Raw genomic sequence first — 27,854 nt, 5'->3', positions numbered from 1 at the left:
TTAAATGTGTATAGACCCCCAGGTAATGATAAAACATTTATGAAAAAAATATTTGATCTGATTGCTCAAGAGGCTCATCAATCTGGTGGAGATTGGAACATCCAGTTACAACCTTCTCTTGACTCCACTAATGTAACGAAGAGAATTAATTCTGAGACAGATACTGTTAAGAAACTTCTCCTTGATTAGATTAGATTAGATTCAACTTTATTGTCATTACGCATGTATAAAAACAAGGCAACGAAATGCAGTTTAGCATCTAATCAGAAGTGCAAAATCGAAGAGCAATATATACAGTTAATGCAGTATTTACAGTAGCGCGAAGGCATAATATGTAGAGATTGTGTGCAGATAAAGTGCAATTAATAAGTTAACAGAGTGCATGATACAGATATAACTAGACTAATATTCACATATATTACAATGCTGAACTATACAGTACAGATGTGTGTTATGTTTTCTTTTTTTTTTTTCTTTTTTTTTTTAAAACAGAGTATGAGCGGAGTATGAACAGTGCAAGTCCAGGGGTGATCATCTTTTGGCAGAGTTCAATAGGGTGATAACTGAGGGGAAGAAGCTGTTTCTGTACCTGCTGGTTTTAGTCAGTAAGCTCCTGTACCGTCTTCCAGACGGGATGGGCTGAAAGTGCAAGTGAAAGTTCACCACCCGCTGCAGCGCCTTGCGGTCAGCAACAGAACAGCTCCCATACCAGACTGTTATACTGTTGGTCAGGATGCTCTCAATTGTGCATCGGTAGAAGCAGGTATGATGGATGTTTGGAAGGAATTAAACCCATCAGCAAGACAATTTACTTTTTTCTCCCATCCCCATAATGTTCATTCAAGAATCGACTACTTTTTTATGTTTCATTCAGTAAGACACAGAGTCTTAAAGTGCCAAATAGGGGTCAAGGATATCTCAGAGCACACAGGTGTATATTTATCCCTACATTTGGACACTGAAATTAAAAATACAACATGGAAGCTTAACACAAGCTTATTAAATGATCCCTTATGTAATCAATACATTCATAAAGAATTGAAAGAATATCTAGAACAAAATGATACCGGTGAAGTGTCTCCAGGTACTGTATGGGATGCCACTAAGGCAGTATGTGGATGGGGGCGTGGTGCATCAGCTGCAGGAGACAGGTGTGGAGAGGGCTCAGGAGAGCAGCGCCAGGTGATTGGCACACCGGTATCTTGTTGAGCTAATCAGCCAGAATCAAAATAAACGGTAGTCTGTCCAACCCTGTGTCACTCGAAAGAGGCTGCCGGCAGGGATGTCCCTTAAGTCCGGCCTTGTTCGCATTATTTATCGAACCTCTGGCTCAGGCTATTAGAGAAGACCGAGACATCCATCCATCCATCTTCTCCCGCTTATCTGTTAGTCGGGTCGCGGGGGCAGCAGCCTCAGCAGGGCGGCCCAGACTTCCCTCTCCCCGGCCACTTCGTCCAGCTCTCCCAGGGGGACCCCAAGGCGTTCCCAGGCCAGTCGAGGGACATAGTCCCTCCAGCGTGTCCTGGGTCTTCCCCGGGGCCGCCTCCCAGAGGGACTTGCGCGGAACATCTCACCAGGGAGACGTCCAGGAGGCATCCTCACGAGATGCCCGAGCCACCTTAACTGTTTCCTCTCGATGCGGAGGAGCAGCGGTTCTACTCTGAGCTCCTCGCAGATGGCCGAGCTTCTCGGATTTGGAGGTGCTGATTCTCATCCCAGCCGCTTCACACTCGGCTGCGAACCATTCCAGAGAGAGCTGAAGGTCACGTTCCGATGAAGCCAAAAAGCAGCGACCCAATCCTGAGGCCTCCGAACTGCAGCCCCTCAACGCCCTGGCTGCGCCTAGAAATTCTGTCCATAAAGGTTATGAACAGAACCGGTGACAAAGGGCAGCCTTGGCGGAGTCCAACTCCCACTGGAAACAGATCCGACTTACTTCCGGCAATGCGGACCAAGCTCTGGGACCGAGAGTATAGGGACTGGATAGCCCGTATTAATGGGTCCGGAACCCCATACTCCCGGAGCACCCCCCACAGGACTCCCCGAGGGACACAGTCGAACGGCTTCTCCAGGTCCACAAAGCACATGTAGACTGGTTGGGTAAACTCCCATGCATCCTCCAGGACCGCGCTAAGGGTATAGAGCTGGTCCACAGTTCCACGACCTGGACGAAAACCACATTGCTCCTTCTGGATCCGAGGTTCGACAATCTTGCACACCCTCCTCTCCAGGACCCCCGAAAAGACCTTCTCGGGGAGGCTGAGGAGTGTGATCCCCCTATAGTTGGAGCACATCCTCCGGTCCCCCTTTTTGAAGAGGGGAACCACCACCCCGGTCTGCCAATCCAGGGGCCGCCGGATGGTGGTCCAGAACCTCCTCGAAGCCGTTCGAAAGTTGTTCTCCATGGCCTCACCGCTCTCTTCCCACGCCCGAGTTTTTGCCTCCGCAACCACCGAGGCTGCACTCCGCTTGGCACGTCGATACCCATCAGCTGCTTCAGGAGTCCCGCAGGCCAAAAAGGTTCTGTAGGACTCCTTCTTCAGCTTGACGGCATCCCTCACCGCCGGTGTCCACCAGCGGGTTCGGGGGCTGCCGCCGCGACAGGCACCAACCACCTTACGGCCACAGCTCCGGTCAGCCGCCTCGACAATGGAGGAACGGAACAAGGTCCACTCGGACTCAATGTCCCCCGCCTCCCCTGGGACATGAGAGAAGCTCTCCCGGAGGTGGGAGTTGAAACTCTTTATGACAGGAGATTCAGCCAGACGTTCCCAGCAAACCCGCACAGAACGTTTGGGCCTGCCAGGTCTGACCGCCATCCTCCCCCACCATCGGAGCCAACTCACCACCAGGTGGTGATCAGTTGACAGCTCCGCCCCTCTCTTCACCCGAGTGTCCAAAACATGTGGCCGCAAGTCCGACGATACGACCACAAAGTCGATCATCGAACTGCGACCGAGGGTGTCCTGGTGCCAAGTGCACATATGGACACCCTTATGCTTGAACATGGTGTTTGTTATGGACAGTCCATGACGAGCACAGAAGTCCAATAACAGAACACCACTCAGGTTTACATCAGGGGGGCCGTTCCTCCCAATCACGCCCCTCCAGGTCTCACTGTCACTGCCCACGTGAGCATTGAAGTCCCCCAGGAGGATGAGAGAGTCCCCAGAGGGAGCGCTCTCCAGCACTCCCTCCAAAGACTCCAGAAAGGGTGGGTACTCTGAGCTGCCATTCGGTGCATACGCACAGACGACAGTCAGGACCCGTCCCCCCACCCGAAGGCGAAGGGAGGCTACCCTCTCGTCCACCGGGGTAAACCCCAACGTACAGGCGCAGAGCCGGGGGAAACAAGCATTCCCACCCCCGCTCTGCGCCTCTCACCGGGGGCAACTCCAGAGTGCTAGAGCGTCCAGCTCCTCTCAAGGAAACTGGTTCCGGAACCCATGCTGTGCGTCGAGGCGAGCCCGACTATATCTAGCCGGTACCTCTCAACCTTGTGCACCAGCTCAGGCTCCTTCCCTGCCAGAGAGGTGACGTTCCACGTCCCCAGAGCCAGCTTCTGCAACCGGGGGTTGGACCGCCAGGGTCCCCGCCTCCGACTGCTGGCCATCTCTCTTCGCACCTGCCCCCTGAGACCCTTCCCATGGGTGGTGGGCCCATGGGAAGGGGGGCCCACCGACTGAGACATAAGAGGAATTTATTTCAAAGACACTGAATATAAGACCTGCCTTTATGCGGACAACATATTGATCACCCTTTCATAACCAGATTTGAGTATACCTAAATTAATGTCCTCCTTGAAAACATTTGGTTTTTATTCGGGCTACAAGTTAAACATTCATAAAACACAAATCATTTCGTTTAATTATACCCCCTCGCCACAAATAAATAACCTGTGCAACTTCAAATAGGAGAATGACCTCATCAAATATCTAGGAATAAAAATTCCAAAGGATTTAACCACCATTTATGCAACTAACTATTTGCCAATTACCAAAGAGATAAAGACAGACTTAAATAATTGGAGTTTATTACCACTAGACTTACATAACCGAATAGACATAGTTAAAATGAACATCTTACCACGACTGCTTTTTCTGTTTCTGTCAATACCAATAGAAATACCTGAAAACAATTAATCACTTAAGTTATTGGACAAAAACAGCCTTAAACATCTGGTTTGCAGAATGTAATAAAAACAATGGGTTTTTATTACGATGGGTGGCGAATGGATGGGCGTTTCAAACAGTGGCTGTGGAATGGTATCACCACATACTGTCTTATTTCTGATAAAGGGAGATTAGACTCTTTTCAAAAACTTAATGACAACTATAACTTGGAAAACCACAACCGCTTCTGATACCTTCAAGTGTTATGTCCAAGGCTAAGTTTTTTTCTAACTCATCTGAATATTCTCCATTCTCAGTTTTCAGGTGATCAGAGGCTCCTCCTCATCTTTTCCCACCTGATCTCTGGCACCTGATTGGAAGCCTTTAAGAGCTCTGGGTAGCTCCACCCACTCTCTCTCTCTCTCACTGCAGCCCGGCCTGCTGCAACACCACCAGCCTCCACCATTTATCCTTATTTGTTATCCTTGGTTTTGATATTTGACTATAATAAAAGTTACTTTGGCTGCATTGGTTGTTGTTTGTCACCTGTGTTGCTTCCCAAGAGCCGGGGTCGTAACACAAGTTAGAGCTCATTTTAACCGTGATATAAAAACAACAGAGGAAGGTAGTTCTGAGTTATTTAACATTTTGATTGATGCATACAAATCTAAGTTCAACCGAAAATTGATTACTCAAATCTACTCCTGTTTACAGTTACTCAATGGCCTTTCCACTCTTTATGCTAAATCCATCTGGGAAAAGAAGCACAAATAACCATTTCAGAAGATGACTGGCTAAACATTTGTAAAACTCAAATGAGCACTTCTAGTTCTGGTCATTGGAGGGAATTTTTGTGGAAGAATATGATTCGATTTTTTATTACTCCCAAAATTAAACAACATCAGAAAGGTCATCCAAGTTATGGAAGGTGCTGGAGAGAGTGTGGAAATGCCCAGGTGGATCATTTCCATGTCTTTTGGGACTGTCTGATTATACAACCCTACTGGCAGGATGTAGAGGAGAAAATTAAATAGTAGTAGGCTTTGAGATCGAATGCGATTTTTGCACAATTTATCTTGGTAATATCTCCCCCTCAATCAATGTTACTGATAAATATTTGATTAAAATAATGTTGGTAGCCAGTAAAAAACCTATTACGAGAAGATGGCTATTAAAAGAGTCCCCATCGAAAGAGGAATGGATTGCAATTATGAAAGAAATATATGACATGGAAAAACTGACTTTTTCCTTGAACTTTCGCATGGATAAATTCTCTACATACTAGAGGAAATGGACAACTCATCTGGAAGACAAGCTGTCAGCAAGAAGCCATCACAAAGTCCCATTGTTGCAGAATCCTGATGAAGAGGTTACGATTTGCCAAAGAATACATTGGTTGAGAGAAATGGCACAACACTTTGTGGACTGATGAAAGCAAGATTGTTCTTTTTGGGTCTAGAGGCCGATTTATCTAGACATTTCTCTGAATCTAATGGGAGCTCAGCTTTCATTCTAGACCTACTAACCAATCAGAAGTAGGGCAGGACATAGGCTAGGTGTTGACACTCAGGCACTTCACATGTCGTTGACAATTCGTTGAAAGTGAGCATCATTAGCCTGCAGTAACAAGCATTGTAGCCTAACCCACAGGACGGACCACAGGTTCATGATGACACTAAAGATGACGAGAAGGGTATCAAAAATAAATGGTGCTGCCGTGGATGGAGGAGGTTGGAAGTGATGGCAAGCCCTTTGGGATCTGGTGCCAAAAGCTTCGGGAGGCAGGTGCGTGTTTCTGCACATTGTGCGCAAGGTGTGTCATGTATAGATCTAGTGGCAAAAAAAGTACTGCCACCTACTGGCCTGTCTTTGTATTGTTGTAGTGTAGTCTGTAGTCAGAGTATGCAAAGAGCAATGTGGTAATATGGCAGATAGCCTAAGTGACAATATAGTTAATAGTATAGATAGTATTAGCCTTTCAAATAATGTGTATATGTATAATAATGTATATATGTTATATGTTGAATTGCACTGCATACATCAGGGGTCGGCAAATACGTTTGGACCCTCAATTCCATCGCGGGCCATGACCATGCTTTCCTGGGGGGGGAGGGGTCTATTTTTTCTATTATATTAAAAATAATACAGCGCACGCACGTGCCAATTAGTGTTCCGACCTGTGCGTCAAGTAAAGTGGCTGCAAGGATGTTCTGGCTGCTGTCATGTTAATTATCAGCTACTTTTCAATAAATGTTGTGAAATACATCATACATGTGAAGCAGTTCAGTTTATACAGTAAATGTTTGAGTTTGTAAAGAAAAATGCACACACTGCTGTTTTTTTGAACAGCCTTATATTCCCTTTTCTTCACTTTCTGTAAAGTAATAACAAATCTGATACATTTTTCTTCATGTTTTGATTTGGAATAGAATCTGCATGTATGGAAATAAAACTATTCTAAGGATTTTGGGATTTATTCTTTTAAATTGTTATGACTGGCTCGTGTAGCACACTGTAGCTGGGACCACACCAAACATTCTCCTGATTAAGCATAGCCTGACAAACACACACCTTACCTGTTGTACCTACTAATGAGATATGTTACCCTGTCCTTGTGAAACCCAACACTCCCACTTCAAATCAACCATAGGGTGTAAACCAAATCAGGGGTGACAATGGCACACACATTGTCACAGAGACAAGAACATGAATGTGAACACAGGATGACTGTTTGTGTGTGTTTTTGTGAATAACACCTTTTGTGAGAGTTAATACGAGGGGAAATGAGCCTCTTCTATGAATATATGTGGACAAGACAAAAAGCAGCAATCATATTCTTATCAATACACAGTCACGTTGGAAACAAGTGACCAAAGCCTGCTTTGCTCATATAGTCTCTTCCTTCGTATTGCTCTCCACCCTCAACTCTCACTCATGCGAGAAACCTTGGCTAGAAAGAATGCTCTTTGATGAGTTCCTCTTTTCTCTTGCTTCACACAGTGGTAATGAACTACAGCAAACATGACCATGAGCCCTGATGCTGGGATGCTGAGTTTTGAGCAAAAACAAAAGCAAAAGCTAAGGCCATTGAATGGATGACTTCAGGAGTAATCAAGCAAACAGCTCTTCATGCTCAAGGGAAGGCCATGCAATCACAATCAACAAAGACAGTGTACAGAAAAGCATCTCACACACGGCAGGTATGAATGGATTTTGAGAGCAGCTCATATGAAAAGTAGTCAATACCACTCTGGACAGAATTGAGTTTCATTCAGTCATTTACATAATTCTGTTGACTGCAGCTTCACATTTAGACCACATGCCACAGCACTGCATCCTTAAAAAGGTTCTACTAATCTACATGGTGTCAGTGTCAAACAAATCAAGATCTTTTCATACCCACACATGTCAAATTCTAGGGGTCACTCTCCCAAGCACATGTTGAGAATAACCTCCTACATTATCTTCTCTGAACATATCCAGGAGTTATGACGGCACTAACCTTTACAAACTGTACATATTCAATGCCTTCACAGTATGGACCGGGGCCAATATTGACTCAGTCCAAGAAAGACATGTCTATGAATCAAATTTTTTAACTTTGAATTTGAATTTTGAACTATTATTCTATCTATTTAGAACATATAAATATATAAATTGCCTGTCTCACATTAATGCATTCTTAATTATTCCTTCTTTTATGATTTAGAAAGCATGAGATTGTATTTTTTAGGTTCCACTCGTTTTTGGAGGAAAAAAAACACTTATATCACACTATATCATGCTAAGACATGAACACATAACAGCCATAATGATTTAAACAGATTTTATTGATAATGATGCTTAATTTGTAGGGAATGAAAATACAGCTCAGGAGAATGTTTGCTATTAATACAATCAAACAAGTTGAGTGTGTGCAGCCACATAGCTATTTACTGCATGTCATTTTAATTACTGCCAGTAGATGTGTGTGTGTGTGTGTGTGTGTGTGTGTGTGTGTGTGTGTCAGTCACATTATGATCCTTTTCTAAAATGTCTGACTAATCATGTGCTATATGGCACACAGTTTCCAGATTAGTGACACAACTTATTCCCACGCTCACTTTCCAAACACATGGCCCGGAGACCTCTCACAATAAATCTAAACACATTTTACTACACACATCCTGTTATCAGTCCATGCCCTTAAACAGGTCACCGACTAATGATGCTCTACATACACTCCGACAGTAATATCTGTGGTGTGAGCCACTTCAGAGATTGACATCTTTTTTTTTGCTGCTCTTCTTTAACTGACTCCTCACTCTTTTACCCTGGTTTTTATCTTAACTGACGTTTCGGAAACATCGTCACCGGCTTGCTTTTGCCACAATCATCAGATTTGCTTTCGCACCTTGGGGCCCGCTTAGTAACCACCCACTTAGCAATGTAAACCCTAATCAGCACCTAACCCCTCTCAACACACACACTTACACACTTACACACATACGCACACAGAGGCAAAACCATTTTCTCACCTGCTAATACCACAAAGAGGACGTTAGCCAACAGCAGCACTGATAGTCATCAAGTTTGCAGCCTCACTAACCACACACACACATACACGCATACATACAGTGCACCCACACACACCGACATTCATGCACATACACACAAACACAAATTCCATCACACATTACATACACATCACATACACAATGATACATACACATGGAAAACATTTTTGATCAGCAGCACGATGTGATCAAAGTTTTTATTTTCCTTTCACAGGAGCAGAAGAAACAGCCAGTCTCTCAGCGTGAGTCAAATGAAGACAGAAACCAAAGTGAGCTCTACTTTGAAGTGCACTGTCTTAAAAATGCATATGTAGCTTGAGGACACATTTACCAGGGCCTTTTCTTAAATGATACCAAAGGGACAGTTTCTGTCGGACAATGTGAGGCTTCCAGCCTGCAGGAGGACCTCTGGATTAAAGGCATTGTGGGTACAGCTAGAGGGGACATGTGCCCCCTTTCACCACAGGGACTTTCATTCTTCACCTTCATGCCCTGGCTACCTTTTTCTAAAAGAGTCGAGGTCTTGAAATGATCAAGTGATTGTCGACTTACAAATTCTTCCTCTTGTAATCCTTTGACTGGCTGCCAGGCACAGTGAATCTAGGCTGTCCACTGATGCTCCTTAAGTTGCAGGTATCTTAAGCAGAGTTCAGTATGTATTAGAGCAGTGCTTAAAGATAAAGTCCATGACCTGTACAGAGTTCAGCAGCATGCTTGGCTGCTTTGCTGCTTCATGTATACGATATGTGATGCCCATTTAAATATTTAAAGGATGGTCAGCTTCTGCTCTAATTGGCAAAACAGTGTGCTCCTCTACATACACACACACACACGTACAAACACTGTGTGTATTGTGGGGTTGGTTTCACAGTGACATTGTCTGGAGACTTTCTCAGCCATGAATGTTTGATTGGTATATGGTTTCAAAGGAAAAGTGTTTGCCTCCATAATTCAGCGGCAGGCTTGAGGATGTGTGGAGGGGTGAACAGGAGCATCCATTTGCAAATCTCTATCATTTATGGAGCTCCAAATGCCAGGTTTTGTTTCTCAAAGCGCTCACTGTGAATATGTGTGAGTGTACAGAGTGATTCAGCTCAGGTTGTGTCCACATGACATGATGCTAGCTGAATGTGTGGAGTGTAAAAAGCTGCCACACTGCAACTATTGTAACATTTCTTACCACTGCTTGTACTAAGCTGCATCGACGTTATTACTCCGAGAACAAGATCATGGCTGATCGCTGTACAGCCTGACGCTGCGCACACCATTTAAAAGGCTAATTATTATTTCAGGTAGAGGACCACAGACATGATGTTTTTAGGAGGACAAGTGTCTCGAAAATGCTGCTTAAGTTCAGAAAATCAGAAAACATGCGGACACTTTTGTCCATTTACTGGATTTAAGACTATGGTTTCAGTCAGAATGGTTGTAAATGTCTGCAGACCAAAGACCGGGTCCAGCAGGAAGGACACGAGGAGCCCACTCTACCATTGTGAGCCTTTTCACTATTTTTTTTTCTGACAAAATGTGCTACAGCTTCTCAGCTGAAGGAAGACGTTATGAAACATGTGCATACATAGCACCCCACCACTCTCTATGCAAGGTGCATGTGAAGATGCTGTGATTAGCTTTAGATTGAAGGATGGGGTGAGTTGGGTTCATTTGTTTAAAATGGTACCATGAAGGGTTACCTGCTTTGGATGATACCTAATAATACCTAATACTATTAATATGCACAGAAACTGCAAAGAAAATTCTTCTTTCTGAAAAGATGTAACAAAAAATATTTTATATATATATATTTAAAACATATTTACTCTTGTAATTAAAATGAATAAAAAGAAAAGAAAAGACAAGATCCTAATAAAATAAAAATATTTAGTTTTGGAAATTATTTTAAATCCAAATATATTTGCAAAAATGAACAAATTCCTTCATTTCTCAGAAAATGTGCAAAACTAAATTAGCAGATATCAAAATATTACACCCAGGTATGTCTTCAGTAAAACTCTTTTTAACGCATATGTATCAAAACTGTAATCGCGCCTACACACACACGCACACAAACAAACACACAAAGCCACAGGCCTGACGTCATTCGCTCAATCACTGTGCAGCTATCAACATCATGCTCCTCTATGAAAACAGGAAGTTTAATTGACAGTTCAGTCCTGGGGGAACAGTCTTAGAGAGTAGAGGGAGAGCAGCGGAAGTGAAGTCATCGCAGATTCTCATTGGAAACACAAACAGTCCCTTCAGTTCAACGATGGTGTCCTCTGCTTCAGCAGCTAAAGCTTGCTCACTTAACATCAACACACTTTGCACAGAGCATGCGCCACTGTAATCCACTGTGACTGAACAACCGTGTGTTACTGTCTGCAGCTTGTTCTGTTAACGTTATTTAACAGTCTCTGTACTAGAACGCTACTGTACTGTACTTTTTTCCCCGTCCCGTACCGATCTCTTCCTTGCCTGCAGCCAATTACTACAGTTGATAAGGACTGATACCTTCAGAAACCAATCAGATAAAACTACTCAAAATAAAAACACAATCTGGATCATTATTATTTATTAAATGTTTATCATTGTTAGAATTATTATTGGAGACACAATTTCCTGTTGCAGGTAATATGAACAGTTTAAATGTTAGATATATATCTTTATTATTACTGACAATGGACTGTACTATATAGTTCCTTTTAGTCTTCTCACCACTCAAGGTACTTTTACACGACACATCTCATTCATCCATTCACACACTGGCGTTGGCTGCCATGCAAGGTGGTGGTGGTGATACATTTAGAGTGTGTCCAGCTCAACTAACTGAGGACTTTAAGTGATGGTGGTGGTGAGATAGATAGGCCCTGTAGATGAGACGTGCCATTCCAGGATGGAACCATGTGGTAGCCATCTCACCTGGGTCCAGTTAATTAGAACCTAATTAGAATTGTAATTACAACCTATGGTGAATTAGGCTTACGCCATGTCTTAACTGAATGCAAAGCAAGTGAGCATCAATGACCAAACAGAAAGCCAAAAGGACAAATGTGTAAAAAGAAAAAGTTACTTTAAAAATGATGATAATGTAATAATAAATGCCAAAAGTAAATACATCTGCTATAATTTAAGAAAAAATAAAAAGAAGGTACAAAAACTGGAGCCAGAACTCAAATACATCAACTAAACAATAAAGAAACTTTAGCCTAACAGAACATAACAGACAAAACAGGCTGGTCTTTTGAATGACACACAAGGTGGTCTCTACACACTTGGACTCGCCCTAGACAGACACACAAAAAATAATTCTTCCTCTACCTTTTGGTTTCTTCCACTTCCTGTGAACTTCTCTTAAAAGGCCATCTTTCTCAGGCCTTTTGTCAGAGGAGCTCAGTAAGACCAAACAAAGGTAGGTGATACTTGCTAATTCAAAAACCACACAGCAGAATGTTAACTCAATTATGAGCACACAAATCTGAAAACAAACAGGAGTCAAGTGTCATATGTGAGGACAAAATGTAATATGTGGAGTATTTTTTGGAAAATGTGAGGGTATAAAGGGTAGGAATGGGAATTGATAAGATTTTTAGGATTCCGATTCCATTATCGATTCTGCTTAACGATTCGATTCTTTATCGATTCTCATTTGGGAAAAAAAAGGAGAACAAACAGTTTGATCAGCATCATCTAGAGGAGGTAGTGAACTGGAACGAGTGCTAGTACAGCTGCCAGCCTCTGAGCCAGCCAGACTCTCTCTCTCGTCATGGTCATCTTCTAAATGGAATGCAGAAGGCATTGGTTTAATGTGAACTGTTATATCATGTTTTACAAAGAAGCACATGGTGCTAACATGGTAGGCAGTATGTTATTTACCTTCCGTACCTTCCGTAGTATCTGCAGAGGTGGTCATAGCCTGGCTGCTGCCGCTGCTGCTAGGTTGAGATTCATCTCTAGTCCGAAGCGTGTCAAAAACACAACATTCATTTAAAAATATTGCATGTTGTGTGCGCAAATGTTTCTGCATGTTCGTCGTGTTCCCTCCCGACGCTGTTATCTCAACTTTGCAATGATTGCAAGTCGCCCTGTTGCCATCTGTTTTGGTAAAATGCAGCCAAACTTTGGAGCGTTTGAACCGAGTGGGTGACATTGTTTACTACTAATTGCACTGCATGTGCAGAACTTGCGTAAGTTATGTGCCGTAATTTGTTGTGCTTGCTGGAATCGAGCGTGCGTAACTCGCGACGTAATTGTGCTTTCTGGAATCGATAAGAGAATCGTCCCTAATAAAAGGTGACTAAAAAAAACAACACACTGACACAGTTAGTTTGGTTGTATGTTAGTTCAGAATGAAAAAAGAGGTTGACCTGCCAAAGTTTTTAGAGACAGCAGGTAGGCTGTCTAATGGGATCTGGCTAATCATTGCACCTACACCTACATTTCAACAAATTAGTTGAAATGTAATGAGGAATGGATCATTTGTGATGTCTCCTTACCATCTCAAATGTATCAAATGAAAGGCTACAATGGACAACATTACTAGATTAATGGACTCTTCATTGATGCCTGGCTCACCATCGATCATTCGCTTAAAATAAGTAAAGAGAGAATTTTTGAGAATATTGTCTGAAGTAGTGTTCATAGAGATGGAAGCTATTTAGTCCCTATAATAAGATCAATTGGTGTACCAAGTTCAGTTTAATTGTCACATACAATAATAGTGAAATATAAAGGAGGAGGAGGAGCAGGAAAAGGTTTACTTTGTGCCGTAATTCTCTTAGCAGTTCTCTCATTGTAGTCTGTAATGTAGTCATCGTAGTCTGTGACGTTATCGTCGTGTCACGATAACATTGCAGACTGCAATTTGAATTTACAAAGATGATGCAGAGAAATCGCTGGGGTTTAGCAAAAATTGTAGCTTGACTTGAGCTGCTGAAGTACAAATCTATTTTTCCTGATCAAGGCAGGGATTTTTTTATTTTTTATTTTTGCTTTACTGAAAGGGAAATCATGTAAATGTATGAGATAAGCTGACAACACACGATGTCAATAATTTTTGGTTAGCTACATTTGGGAAACATTAAGTTAAGTGTAAGAAAGTATGAACGAATAACAATATGTTAGCTCATTGTGTGGTTGGTTAGTGTTTAAGCTTCACTTCTTGTGTAGAATATGGCTGGCTTACTGGATTTGCCATCAGATATCATGAAATGTTTTCCCATGACCTATCACATGCATGCATGTAGGGATTTATATCTATGCTAAAAGAGCTGAGTTGAACTGAAGAGTTAGTGATAACTCTCTGTGGGGTTGACAGTACAAACTATACACAACACATTCTATCCATCGTTAATATTAAAATATTGATTAGCACTGCTTTAAAAGTGGTGCTATGTCAAACTTTACAGGGTTAATCCTCTGGGGGGCAATATGTGGACAACAGCACATTTTGATACTTACTTTAGGTTTAAAGTTCACTGGCTCACAGGTAATCAGATATATTCATATAGTATAAATGCCTTTTTTCCTTGGCCTAATTAATTTCACAAAACAAAATATGCTATGAACAGCAATCTATACAGTTGTGTTACAATACAAAACATACAAAATTACAGACTGCACTTCCATTATACACTGTTCCACCAGCCACAACACAACAGTGAAGCATTTCTGTCTTCTTCTTGGACAGTGGAAACAGGATGATGCTGCAGGGACACTGAGATCACATAACGGAGGTCCCAGGCCAGATTTGACCCCAACATTGTCACAGTTACCCAGCATGCACCAGCTGCAGAACCTGGACAGCACAGACACATCAATCTATATCAAGGGGATTTTTAATGACCTGCCTTATCCTATTGATGTGGATGGTTGTCATGCAGGCCACTCTTCCAGGCCAGCCTGCTGTCCCCAGGGCCCGGCCGTCCAGCCAGCTCATTGTGAGGGTTTTATATTCCTTCATCTACACACACACACATGCACACACACACATACACACACCTCCACAGACAAGACAAGTTCCCCATAGCTCATACAGCCTCTCTGCTGCATGGGATCTAGAAAACAGAGATAGCGTGCCATGTTTGTCTCATGTTTTCAAGAGCATAAATACTCGTGCATGGATGTATGGGAATCCTTTCCATGACCTGATTTCCCCTCTCCGATGCACAGACATTGATTTTCTTGTCTCAAACAGTGGAAACATGTGGAATGCCATTCAGTCAATATTAAATAAAAAAAAATGCATGAACAGCTTCAATAAATATGCCTATGAAAATCCTGGAATAAGTGAAAAAAATAAATGTAAATTTGGGGAATATAGTTAAATAAATTAATAAATTGTTTTCATTTTAAAAAGAACATTTTCCCAAACTCTATTTTTTTATCTCTTTTATTTTCTAATGTCACATTTATTTCTCAGCTTTTTTTTATTGTTATCTGCTTTATTCAAATACGCAGATCACTGTTGTAGACCAGAAGACCAACGGAGGCCATGTGATTATCAGGAAATGCAGTAAGTCCCCTGACATAAATAAATAAATAAATACATGTATGCACAGTATTTGAAAAAATACACACAGATAAAAACCTATTTATATAGTGAAGTATATTGACTAGTTTGTGTATTTACACACATTTATTTCAAAATGTATTTCATATTATCTGAAATTGCATTGCACACACAGAGAGGGGTTCATAGAAGTTAATTTTAAATACTTAAACCAGACATATGGTCTTCAGACCGGAACGCAGTGAATGGAGTGCTGCTTGGGTATTGCAAAAAGTGACATATGGTCTGTTTTAATATTTGTTAAACTGTACTATCATATTATGCTATCTCCCCCCCTTTCAGCCAATTAAAAAAAAAAAAAGAACGCAGTATTAAAATTGCCACACATGTCTGCATCACACCAGTATCACTGTCCCAAACAAACTGTTGCAAAATGTCAGATTTGGTTGTTAATTGAGGTTTTCTGGCTGAACAAAGCATGGATGAGAAGGGCAGGATGGAGGAGCAGAGTAAAAAAGGAAGATGACAAAAACACTGAAGATCTGCAAAAGTCAAAAAACAAAACCGGGGCTGTTAAATGGACATAACTATGTAATGTTGTCATTCAATCATAGTAATCAGAGGATTAGTTGTTCAATTTCCGGCCCAATTTCAAAATCTTTGTATGAATGTGCTTTGAGTGGTCAGGAGATCAGCAATAAATACAAGTATATCTACTGTTTACCAACTGTGTATTTATTTCATGAAATCCTGCCAAGTATATTATATAAATGTTTTTTTGAAGCAGTAAGAGCTTTAATGACTACACACGAAAAAAGACACATTTACAATGACATATAAATAAAATTGGTCAATTGTTCCGGGTTCTTTGCAGAGGAAAGATAAGCAGAGCAAGAGTAGAGTATGAAAATAAGATCTTTAGGTCGTGGTGGCCAATCTGGCAATTTGGAGGCCAGTGATATTCTTTACATGTTCAGACTTTGTTTTTTCATTACAGACTGAAGCAGCATCAGCATTCACATTAGAGTCTGTAACAAATGGGAGCGACAGTAGTCCCCCATTTCCCTCCAGTCTCTATGGCTCTCCCTGATGAATGCGAGCAGAACATCAGGAGGGCTGGAAGAGAGAAAGAGAGCCACAGAGTGACCAAAGGGAGGAAAAAAACAAGGCTACTACTACTGAGAGCAAGACAGAGTGGTGTGACATTGATTGATGTCTGAGCGCTCTCCCTGATTCGCTGATTAAACCCATCAATCTATATGCAGAAGAGATGTCCAATGCAAATAGGCCCAATCAGGCAGGACAAAATGGTTTTGTCAGGAAGTTATGGAAATAACTATAGGTAAGGCTGAGAGAACGTGGTGAGCAGGCGGGGATTTGACGCCGTGATGCTCCAAATTAGGAGATTACATGCTCGCGGCTCCCCTCCGTTTGGTCCTGCTCCGACGCCCAAATTGTTCTGCCATTCTTTCTTTTCTTTGCTTAGCGGTCAAAGCCTAGGAGCGGCGTACGCTACACTACACAATGCAATCGCCCAGACCACTTGAGCTGCAGTAGCAGCAGCAGTACTGTAGAAATATTAGAACATTTAGAAATGATTTTTAAAAAATCTAACGTGGTCAGCTGCTTCCATATATTATTGGTGTCTTCCTCTGGAATTAGCTGGCGATCAACAGTTATTCTTTGACAGATAGTGGAACTGTGAGTCATGTTTGACTTCTCGTTCAGTCACAGGAGTGAAAGGCCTTGTGTTTGTCTCCGGGTGCAGATTTCTAATGCTGAACCATAGCGGAGAGAGTTCCACACAACTTGAGCAGCCTGACCTGTCAGCAGCTCATTTGAATAAAAGTAGAATAGAAAGGAAAAAAAAAAACACATTTGTTGTCAGGGAAAATGCATTTCTCTTAGAAGCAGGAAGAGAAGAAATGAATCACCTCTGAAGGCATCAAGCCGTTAATTCCAGATGGGTCCTGTGTTTTTTTTTTTGTTTAGTTTTTTTTTCACATTTCTTTTGTTGCCTTCATCTGCAAAGCCTGACCATTTCAATATCTCAGCCTATCTAATAACAGTCATTCCTCTGTGGATTCTCTCTGTCTCATCTCAATTCCTTGGCGTGTGTGTGTGTGTGTGTGTGTGTGTGTGTGTGTGTGTGTGTGTGTGTGTGTGTCTCTCCTTCACTTTCTCTCAGTAAAAGCATGGCTCTCTGTCTCCCTCCCTCTCTCCCCCTCCAGCCAATTGCGATCGGAATCAGTTTAATTAAGTAACAAATTCTGTTGGCATAGTAACAGCCCAGCTAATTTATCATGGGAAATAGCATGTTAGACACACAGGTTGCTTGGCAACACCCAATGGTGGCGTGAGATGCGACAGTGACAAATTGCACAGGATGCAGATGTATGTGATGGTGGGCTGCTGTGTTTGAGTGGCGTTGGCCAAACAAGGGGCGACTGTCTGAGAGGAGATGATGAGATGTGGACATGTAGTGTTCACAAGCCAATCAAGGATACACTGACTTTTCCTTTTACTCTCATCTGACATTCATTGATTCCATGAGCTCACCTTTGCAGCTGTGGCTTGGAGGTAGAGCGGGTCGTCCACTAATCAGATGATCAGCGGTTCGATCCCCTCCAGTCTGCATGTTGAAGTGTCCTTGGGTAAGATACTGAACCCCACATTGCTCCTGAAGGCTGTGCCATCAGTGTGTGAATGTGTATGAATGGTTAGCTCCTCAAACTAATGAGCAGTTGGCACCTTGCATGGCAGCTAATGCCATCAGTGTATGAATGTGTGTGAATGGGTGAATGAGATACGTACTGTAAGGAGCTTTGAGTGGCCGCAAGACTAGAAAGGTGTTATACAGTATAAGTACAGTTCATTTACCATCTTTAAACTTTTTCTTTAAACATTTGCCCACGGGTTGAGGGGTCACAAGCTTGTGGAAAGAAGAGGAAGTGTGTCATGGACAAATTTGAACATCTGGCATTTATTCAATTTAAACAATGAGACATTTAGAAAATTGTGTGGGAACAACTTCTTCTTCACACTAAACTTCCAAGAACCTAAATCCTACTCAAGCCTGCTGACAACATTCTTCTCTATTATTTTAAATCAGCGTTAAAGCAGCCACTGCTTCCTGTGCACTTTAAACACTTTGTTCCTGAAGAGACCTTGTTGTTTACTCCAACAGATGTAAAAGCTTTCATGAACTGGCTATAGGATGACTCCCTGCTGTGTTACAGCAATCAGTGACAGAAAGTGGCTATACTGACATTTATTCATCTGAAAATGTCACTGATTATTACTTTCAAAGTAGTTGGAAAAGACAGACTATGTGTCGATGTTGCGTCATTGAGGTGACAGTAACCTTCATCACATCATTTCTCTGCATTTGTGAGACTTGGGACAGTGGAATTCATTTTTTCTACACTTTGGCTGCTCTCTTCTGGTGATCTTCTGAAACAGTGTCGAACAATCTGTCACAAATTCAAAGCAACACCTTCTACTGTTAAACTGACATCCTTCATTGTGATTTATAGTGGACCAATTCTTGTTGCCACTCTAAAATATCTGATTAAATGTTAGATAACAGTATCTGAATGGGACCACTACTCACCAGTTTGTTAGATTTCTGTTCTGTTTCTTGCTAATGAATGTACGGACTCATGGTGTAGTTATCGTAGCTTTGTTTCCAAATGTGACTACTGTTGACTCCTTTGGCGACTATCAGTGCTAAATATTTTTTTTCTAATTTGTGCATTCTGTATGAAATACAATATTTCAAAATTATGATGATCATGTTGGAGAGTTTTCATTTTCCTCTCATAATCTCATGCCACACAAAAAAATGATGATGGATGGATTGTGACGTGTATGCTTAGTTTAGTCCTGAAAGTTGTACTGAAAGTTGAGCTTGTTTGTTTTGCACTTTAAGTAGAGCATTCTGTGTGATAGAATTTAACATATCATTCCTATAACACAGTCAGTCTCAGAGACCAGAGAAATCCACCTTTATTCCATGTATTCTTCTTTCTTGTCAGACTCTGGAGCCTGTAACTCCACTGCTGACATTGGGAGGTTGGGGTGTGTTCCTTGTAGTAACTGATGTAAAGTGTAGATTTATCAAGAGTCGAGTCTTTCTGAGTCACTCACTAAACAGATTCGGATCTTATGAGTCCTTTGAGTCATCATGGGTCAGTATGTCATAAATATATATAAACATATAAATTCATAAGCCCCACTCACTCTCTCACCCAACAGCAGCCCATACTCAACTGACTTCAGAGCTTGCCTGGTCTGACTAGCACTGTCAGGTGATCCACTGGAGTACGGTACAGTATTATGTTCTCATAACTCACAGTTAGCATCACTCCTTCAACTGTACAGTAAATGCCACATAACGCATAATGCTGCACATTGTTTATGTTATATTAGCTTATCCTTGAAAGTTTATTAACATTTTATTATGTTAAATGAAGTTTGTGTTTAAAATAAAATAGTGTTTGTGTTTTAAATAAAGTATCTATCATCGTGGTTATTGCTGTATTTGGCTTCTTACATTTGACTGGGGGAAGTCTTCAAATCATCAGTGCGCACAGTACTGTATGCCTTGTTTCATGCTGTGTGGAGGACAGGATCCACTCAACTCAGTTGATTCATTGAATCTGGGTCACCTGGGTCTGCTGAATCAGCAAGCGATCCACAGGTCGTCTGTGTTTCCAGCTCTGTACTGATTTACTCGTGCAGGATGAATCTGTGGATCTGAATCTGAATCTGGATCTGTGATACTGATTCTGAGTCTACAGGAAGTTACACTGGTCCACTATGTCAGCTCATCCCGAGTCCCAACTCCCGACTCCCAGAGCTATTGCAAACAGTGTCAACAACTGCTTATTGTTAGGTATTGTTACTGGAATTAAAAGTGATCAAATTGTTTTACTCTACATCTGTGTTAAAGCCCATTGCATTAAATTGATTAATTGTCAATGTCCTTTAATGACATGAAATAAACACACTCTGAGACTTTGGCTACTGGGATGACAGAACTGAAATCTGGGACTTGGAAAAACCTTGGGTTAACCACACCACGAAAGTATACATGCAACTTCATCTGTCCTCTCTTGTTCACGCTGTACTACAAGGTAGAGGTTTGCACACGACACCACCATCATGAGCTGAATTTCAAATAACAACAAGAGTTCAAATTACAGGTAGTTAACATCATACAGGGTGGTGCACAGAGAACAACCTACTGCTCAACATAATATTCATCAGCAAAACTAAGTATCTGATCACTGACTTTAGAAAACAGGAGACAAAAACACACATTTCATCAGTGGTGCTGAAGTGAAGCAGGTCAGGTTCCTGGGAAACAGCATCACAGAAAGGCTGTCATAGACATCACACATCTCCACCATTGTTAGGAAAACTCCGAAATGACTGCACGTCTTAAAGAAACTACCACGGACAAGTTCTTAACTTTTACAGAGGAGCAAAGACATCCTGACGGGAAACACTGAAAACTCTAATGGGATGTGCTTGGCCCAGGATAGGAAGGCTCTGTAGTGGGTAATTCAATTGCCTAAAGTCTACCAGTGTCTGAATGTGTACTGTGATACTGCTCAACCTTCCAAGCATGTATGAAAAACAATGAAAAATGCAAAACACTCTGTCTATAGCCAGTGTATGCTTTGTCCATCCTGGCCTATTGTAGAAACATGGTGGTACAACCAGAGGACACGCTTCTTCTGTAGATACAAAAGGTTAATTCTAAAGTAACAAAAACACAATTCTTTTTCAATTTAATTTTAGGTGATTATACACTAAAGACATAGCTATGAATATTCTATTCAACTTATTTATTCTGCCACAATCTGACACACTGGACCTTTTAAGATATGTTCATAGAAAGTATTAATCCTGCAACTACAACCATGACATATTTTGACTAAAATGTAGCTTTTAACAAGTTACTTCAGTTAACAAATATTACTAGGACCAGGAAAAACACAGATGAACATTTTATTTTAAGGAATTCACATCATAGACACGACCTGACTATACATGTAACAGGTTAGCACACTGACCATCCACAGTCCAGCCATATACTATTTTTCAACCCAGGGCCGGTCCTAGCTATGGGCAATGTGGGCGGCCGCCCAGGGCGCATTCTCCGTGGGGGGCGCACGAACGCCCGAAAAAGCAATGAAAAATGTTCGCCCGGGGGGGGCGGGGGGGGGGGGGGCTTCGCCCAGGGCGCAAATGTGGCCAGGACCGGCGCTGTTTCAACCTAATCTTATTGACTGTCTTTAATAAAACCAAGGGTGTTTATTTTTCTAAACGTTTCCACTTTATTTAGTCAAAATTCATTGTTATGGAGAAATACTTATGGAGAAAGCTCAATGGAACATAACGTGTCAGTTAATAACTTTTGGTGATACGCATGAAACTTTTATTGTCACATACACATTCATACACAGTAAAACAGATTGTGATGATGGAGCTATCAGCTTTCTATATATTTTTAAGCAACACTAAATACATTTCTATATATTTGACCATATATTTGACCTTGTTGTGCTCACATCAGGAACAAGGTTATGTGTGTATTTGTTTCTCATGGTGTTTTAAATGTATTCAGTCATTGGTACTTTACTGCATTTACAATCATTTTCATCTTCACAAAACAATTAGAGAGGCTGAATGTAAGTCCCATTTACACTAATGGCAAGACACAAATTTAACAGAGAAAAGTACAACTTCGACAGGACTCTAATTTCTAACAGCTCTAGTTTTTCATGACAGTTGTCACGCAGAGTGTGTGGGGCCATTTCCATTTGCGACAAAGATGTTTGGTGTAATGCATATCGTTGATGTGTTGTCTCTCTCCAGTGCACAGTCCTATCATAAACTCCGGTGGCCCTAACGAATGGTGCACTCACCGGACTATGTGGTTACATGATGAAAGTTATTCATCACATTTGAATTATTCTAATCAATTTGCTGTCAGGCTAACTGCTGTGGCTGATACAGTGATGCCGCCGTCAAGCACTGTTTGGTTGCAGCTCGGCACTGCCCGTGAAATTTATACTTTCCATAAGTACTCGTAAAACCTTCAAAGCATGACTGAGCACGGGAGAATCACCGCCACCCCGGCACCTCCCCTGCCCAGACATGCTAGTCAAGACAGCTGCAGACAACAAAGTCATTCACAGACAAATAGGCAAAATTATTCAGAGCATCAGAACAGCAGAAGAACAGCTTGCAAACACAATAAAGAACAGTAGGCATAATTTTTCCAGCACACAAATAAAGACGCTTGAGGACGAGATCTCAGTCGCAATTACGACATGACACAAAGCTGTTCCTCACACAGAACAAACAGGATTCTGGCACACACAGACAAATATCTTCTTGTTTATTGTGGGGTACCATATTTTATTCTTCTCACAGGCCTCACTTATAGCAGCTGTAAATTGAAACTACCCTGAGTTACTTCATTCATTTAACAGTGATGATGTTAAAAGAATGAAGCTGCTTAAACCCAAAATAACAAGCCAGTCAAACCTACCATGAATTGTAATCACCCAGTGAATATGAAAAGCCAGTGCATTCAGCAGAGGGATAAATACATATTTTCCCAATTCAATAAGGCTAGGTATTGTTTACTAATTATTTAATTACTAGTACCAATACCAGTAATCTTTAAAGATAATTATACTAACAGAACCTGGTGTTGAAGATGCAATTGGTCCTGCAAACATGTATGGAAAACATTTTTATGTAGACAGCTCACTTAGAGGTTTTCTCCATCATCAGCGGTGTCACCAGTAAAACACCTCCACACCATCACAGCTCATCCGCCTCCTCCTCCATGCTTCACGGTGGGAACCACACATGCAGATACCATCCATTTACCTTTTCTGCATCTCAGTAAGACAGCAGTTGGAACCAAAAATCTCAAATTTGGGCTACAGATTTCTTTTGTTGGTCCAAACAGTTTCTCTTCTTCTTCTTGTGGTTACTTTGCAGCAATTCAACCATGAAGGTCTAATTCACACAGTCTCCTCTGAACAGCTGACGTTGAGATGTGTCTGCTACTTGAACTCTGTGAAGCATTAATTAATCTGAGATGCCATTCATTTGGATTTTGACAGTAATCAGTGAACACTTAACAACTAGTGGTCTCACACACATGTCACACAAAAATTCCCCTGAGTAACATTTGACAAAGTACATCTGTTAATTGTTAAAAGCATTCCAGGTGATGACCTCATGAAGCTTTTTGTTTACCATATCATGTCATGTGTTATTTCATAGTTTTGATGTCTCCAGTTCATCCATAATGTAGAAAGTAGTGAAAATAAAGAACAAGCATCAAAAGAAGGCGTGTCCAAACCTTTGACTTTGCACTGTGTGCATTTTCTAGTTCTCTGATGATACAGCAGTCGTTGGATGTGTATAAAAAGGAAATGAGCAGGAGTATGTCGACCGGTGCGATCTCAACCACCTTCACATCACCAGCAGACACCTCAGACCAGACCAGTGAACATCCTGGAATGGATATCGAGATGGTGGCAGCATTCAAATACCTGTTCACCTCAACAATAAACTGGACTGGTCTGACAACACAGACGTCCTGTACAAAAAGGGTCAAAGTCGTCTCCACTTACTGTGGAGACTGAGGTCCTTTGGTGTTTGCAGGACTCCTTCTAAAAACCTTCTATGACTTCTATCACTGTGGTGGCATCTGAAATCTTCTATGCAGTCGTCTGCTGTGATTGAGGAAGCACGGAGAGAGGCAGAAAAAAGACAAACCACATGACAAGGCTAACACCTGGGGCACATTAAACACGATAGGTCAATTCTCATGCAAGCACAAGCCTTGCTGTTCACATCAGAGGCACATATGTCAAAGCTTATCAAAAGGAGATTCTGCTCCTCTAGTTTAACAGGTACTTTAGTGTGTTGTCAGTACTGCTCCTTCCTGACTGTCAAAGATTAAAACAGAAAAAGGAAAAGGATTTTCCCATAATAATTACTCCTTTAAAACCTAATGTGAAAGTGGTCAGGTTCATACTTTGAACTAAATTCTACATAGTCTGGGCACAGTCCAGCTCCAAAGGCACCAGAAATGGAGAGTGACCCCTATTTCAATAATTCAGCCTCAGGAAAGTCTGGGCAGCACCGCTCAGTTCCAGTGTGGACTTCCAAGCAGTTCTGTCTCATTAAATCACATTAAATCTTAACTATAGTGTTAGATATCAAAAATCGCATCAGAATGAGAGGTGTGTGTGTAGTTCAAAAGGACACACAGTGGGACAGGCAGATCTGCTTTCATCTAAAGTGTAGGATGTAACCTCCCACCCTCCACCATCACCTCCTCCCCCAAAGGTGGAATAAGATTGTCACTCTGATGCGTCTGCTCACTCTTGATGAGCTTGGGAATAAATATGCAAAAAAGGGAGCTTCATGGTGGAAAGAAGGAGGGAAAAAAAAGAGGCAATCAAGGATAGCCACCGTCCCTGGCTGGACTATAAATCTCTGTCTGTTTCAATCGCCGCCATGGCCGAAATGGTGTAAAATTCGAGCGGGGATGTCATCAATTTCTGTTAGCTCCTCTGTCCCTTTCTGTGCCGGTTGGTGAGCTGCCGTGATGGATTGATTTTGTCACTTGTGCTCAGTTCACAGTATGTTAACATGGAAGGGCAGAGTTGGGTTATGTAGAGAGGGTTATTAGTGGCTCGGCTGGAACTGGACTTTTCTCCCTCTCTTTTCTTTCTCTTCTTCTGAAGGTCTCTCACTCTTTATTCCATCCCTGTCACTCTGCCTTACACTCAATATACTCACTCACCCATTTATCACACCTCATTCCTTTCCACATCTGCATCCACTTTATCTCTGTATAACTCCACCTATCCCCTCTTAGGTCTGCCTAACTCTGCATATCTCAACCAACTGTCTCTACCTAACCCATTTCTCTTTTTTCACCTACATATGTCAACCCATTTATATCACATCTATTTGCCTACTTTAAATTATCTACACCAATCTTCAAGCCTACCGCCACCCCTCTTATGTCTTACCCCATTTCCCTTTCTAGGATTTGATCAACTTTTATCCATCAAACAGCAACAATACCACCCTATGGTGAAATATCAAAATGCTTTAGAAACCTTCTGACTGTATCGAAGTCTATGTCTAACATTATAACTTTCCCTCAAGTATTTCCACTCTTTTCTGTTGGTTTTATTTCAGGAGTTCAAACGTTTTGAGTAGATCCAGGCAGTATTTGAATTGTGTTTTGGGATGGGTTTAATGTGCTTCATTGGCAGCTGTATCAGCCTATAAAAGTATTATAAGTAAGTCTCTTTTAATAACCAACTTTCACTCAAAACCCATGGATGATATCAAAACACACTTAGTCTGTGGTTTCTGAGATGTAACAGATAAGAGGTATTAAAGAGATTTTATTTTGAAGAGGTAACTTTTATTTTGGTAGCTTTCGGGTAGATTCTCCTCTCTGTTCAAAGTAGTCCTGTTTTGTTATTCGGAAAAGCGACAATCCTCATCCTTCTTTTATTATTATGGCATTGCCAGTGAGTATGTTTATTTGTATTTGTTTAGGAATCAGAGGATTTAATATGTTGTAAAAGTTAGATTTGTTTGATTTATGCACATTTTTATTATTTGTCTGTATTATTAGTTTATTTTCAGTTTTACCTTTTTTTTTCCATTAAAATTCTGACAAGTACTTCAGACGGCCTGGTCACTGGAGGAGATTTTTGGAGAAATGGGTTTAGCTGACTGTTTCATAGCTCAGATGAGAACAGCACAGTTTCCATCCATTTCACAACCCCATCCATTTGTTCCTGCTCCTCCATCTACTGCTATTAACCCACCATTACCTAATCTCTACTATCTGACTATGTTGATATATATGACTATATTGTATGTCCAGCTGTGCATCTACCAGTGTTCACAGAGATTCATTAATTCATCACAGTATCTTGTTTGTTTCCTTTGTACTCAAACCGGAATACAAAACATATTATTCGATAAGTGGCTTTACATGCTGGAGTAAAGCCTGTGCTCAGCTACCATGCCTGTACAAAGATACCTAAACCTGTGATCACTGACCTCATCTGTCAAACTGCACTACAGCCTGCAATTAAACAAAGATATATGTGTACATTTGTGAGCTTTCCAGATGTTGGCTGCCATATTTTTGACTTTTAGACAAAACCTAGCAAGGTGTTCCCCACTGCCCACTCGTACACAGGCTAAAAATGTTCTGACTCAACTCTGTACTCAAGACACAGACATGCAGTTGCTAATGATTCTTTCATTCCCAGAACATAAAAATAGCAACTGTCAGTTTCCCAGTGTTAGAACATTCCTTTACATTTTTATCTCAAGACCTTTTTAAAAAAGTCAGTCAAAACCAACTGCTAAAGAATAATGGCCAAAATGACAGAGCACAGTCAAGTGTCTATTATGTCAAATGTCAAGACAGACAAGTTCAGGTCAAATTGCAAATGTTACTTTTTGCAACTCCCACCTAACTCCTCCTATCCACCTGGTTTTACTGCTCCTTCCACATATCCACAACCCCTCCGCCTGTCCCTCCTGTCCTTTCTGAGAGCGATGTCTGCCTCAGACAGAAACCTAAAAGAAAACTAGAAAGCTCGTGAAGCAGGAGCTAGTCCTCTGGGAGCTGTAAGGTGGAAATACAGCCTTGTATTATGCAGAGGCGACAGGACAAAGAGCTTTCATGATAAATAAAGCTGAAAACTAAACTGGAGAGGATTATTATGCAGTGCCATTTCATCTTTATCAGGGATTGTCAACACAATCGAAATAACGTTGCACCTTCTTGACTTGTACACTAGGGGATCATTTTCACTCAAGTGCCATAATTACTCGGACACTCGAGGACACAATTAAATTTTATAATGTCAAAAGCTGACCTTTAGTAGTTGCTTATAGGCAAGTCCATCCGAGCTGAAATATTGGATGGAAACCAGTCTCACGCTGGAAGAGAAAAACTTGTGTTTATGATGAGACCAAAGATTTAAACAAGGTTTATAGTAGAACGTATAGTGGACTCCACAAGATGAGTCCATGTGTCGCTAAAGTCAAGCCCTGTCACTAGACAAAATCATTTTATAATGTCTAATGACAAAAAATCTGCACATGGCAACTACGGCATGGCTACCGTTACACATGCAATCAGCCAAGGACTGAGATCAGGCAATCAATAGTTGTAGTTGTAAAAACATCTGTCTCTTGCATGTAAGTCAGAGGCTCTACATGCCTATTTTCCGTTTTTAACTGTATGATGTAAACAAAGTATCTGTTAATTAGTTTTTCCTCATTCGAACCGAGGGTCTAAGGACAGAGGGTGTCACTCCCTGTACAGATTGTAAAGCCCTCTGAAGCAAATGTACTTTGTGACTTTGGGCTATACAAATAAAATCTGATTTGATTTGATTTGATTTATCAAGAACACCAGTAATACCAAATGATGCCAAAATATTCTCCTCACACGGACACTGATCTGAAGACTGGCATTTTCATTTGGAAATAACTGTCTGTGTTTATTATAATGATTCAGTTGCTAACAAGCCAAAGAGCTGTGATGACATTCCAAAAAATGTTTGCATGACGTATGTCTGGGGCTTC

The sequence above is a fragment of the Larimichthys crocea genome, unplaced genomic scaffold (assembly GCF_000972845.2).
Source record: "Larimichthys crocea isolate SSNF unplaced genomic scaffold, L_crocea_2.0 scaffold172, whole genome shotgun sequence".
Classification (NCBI taxonomy): domain Eukaryota; kingdom Metazoa; phylum Chordata; class Actinopteri; family Sciaenidae; genus Larimichthys; species Larimichthys crocea.
This window is presented reverse-complemented; position numbering follows the sequence as displayed.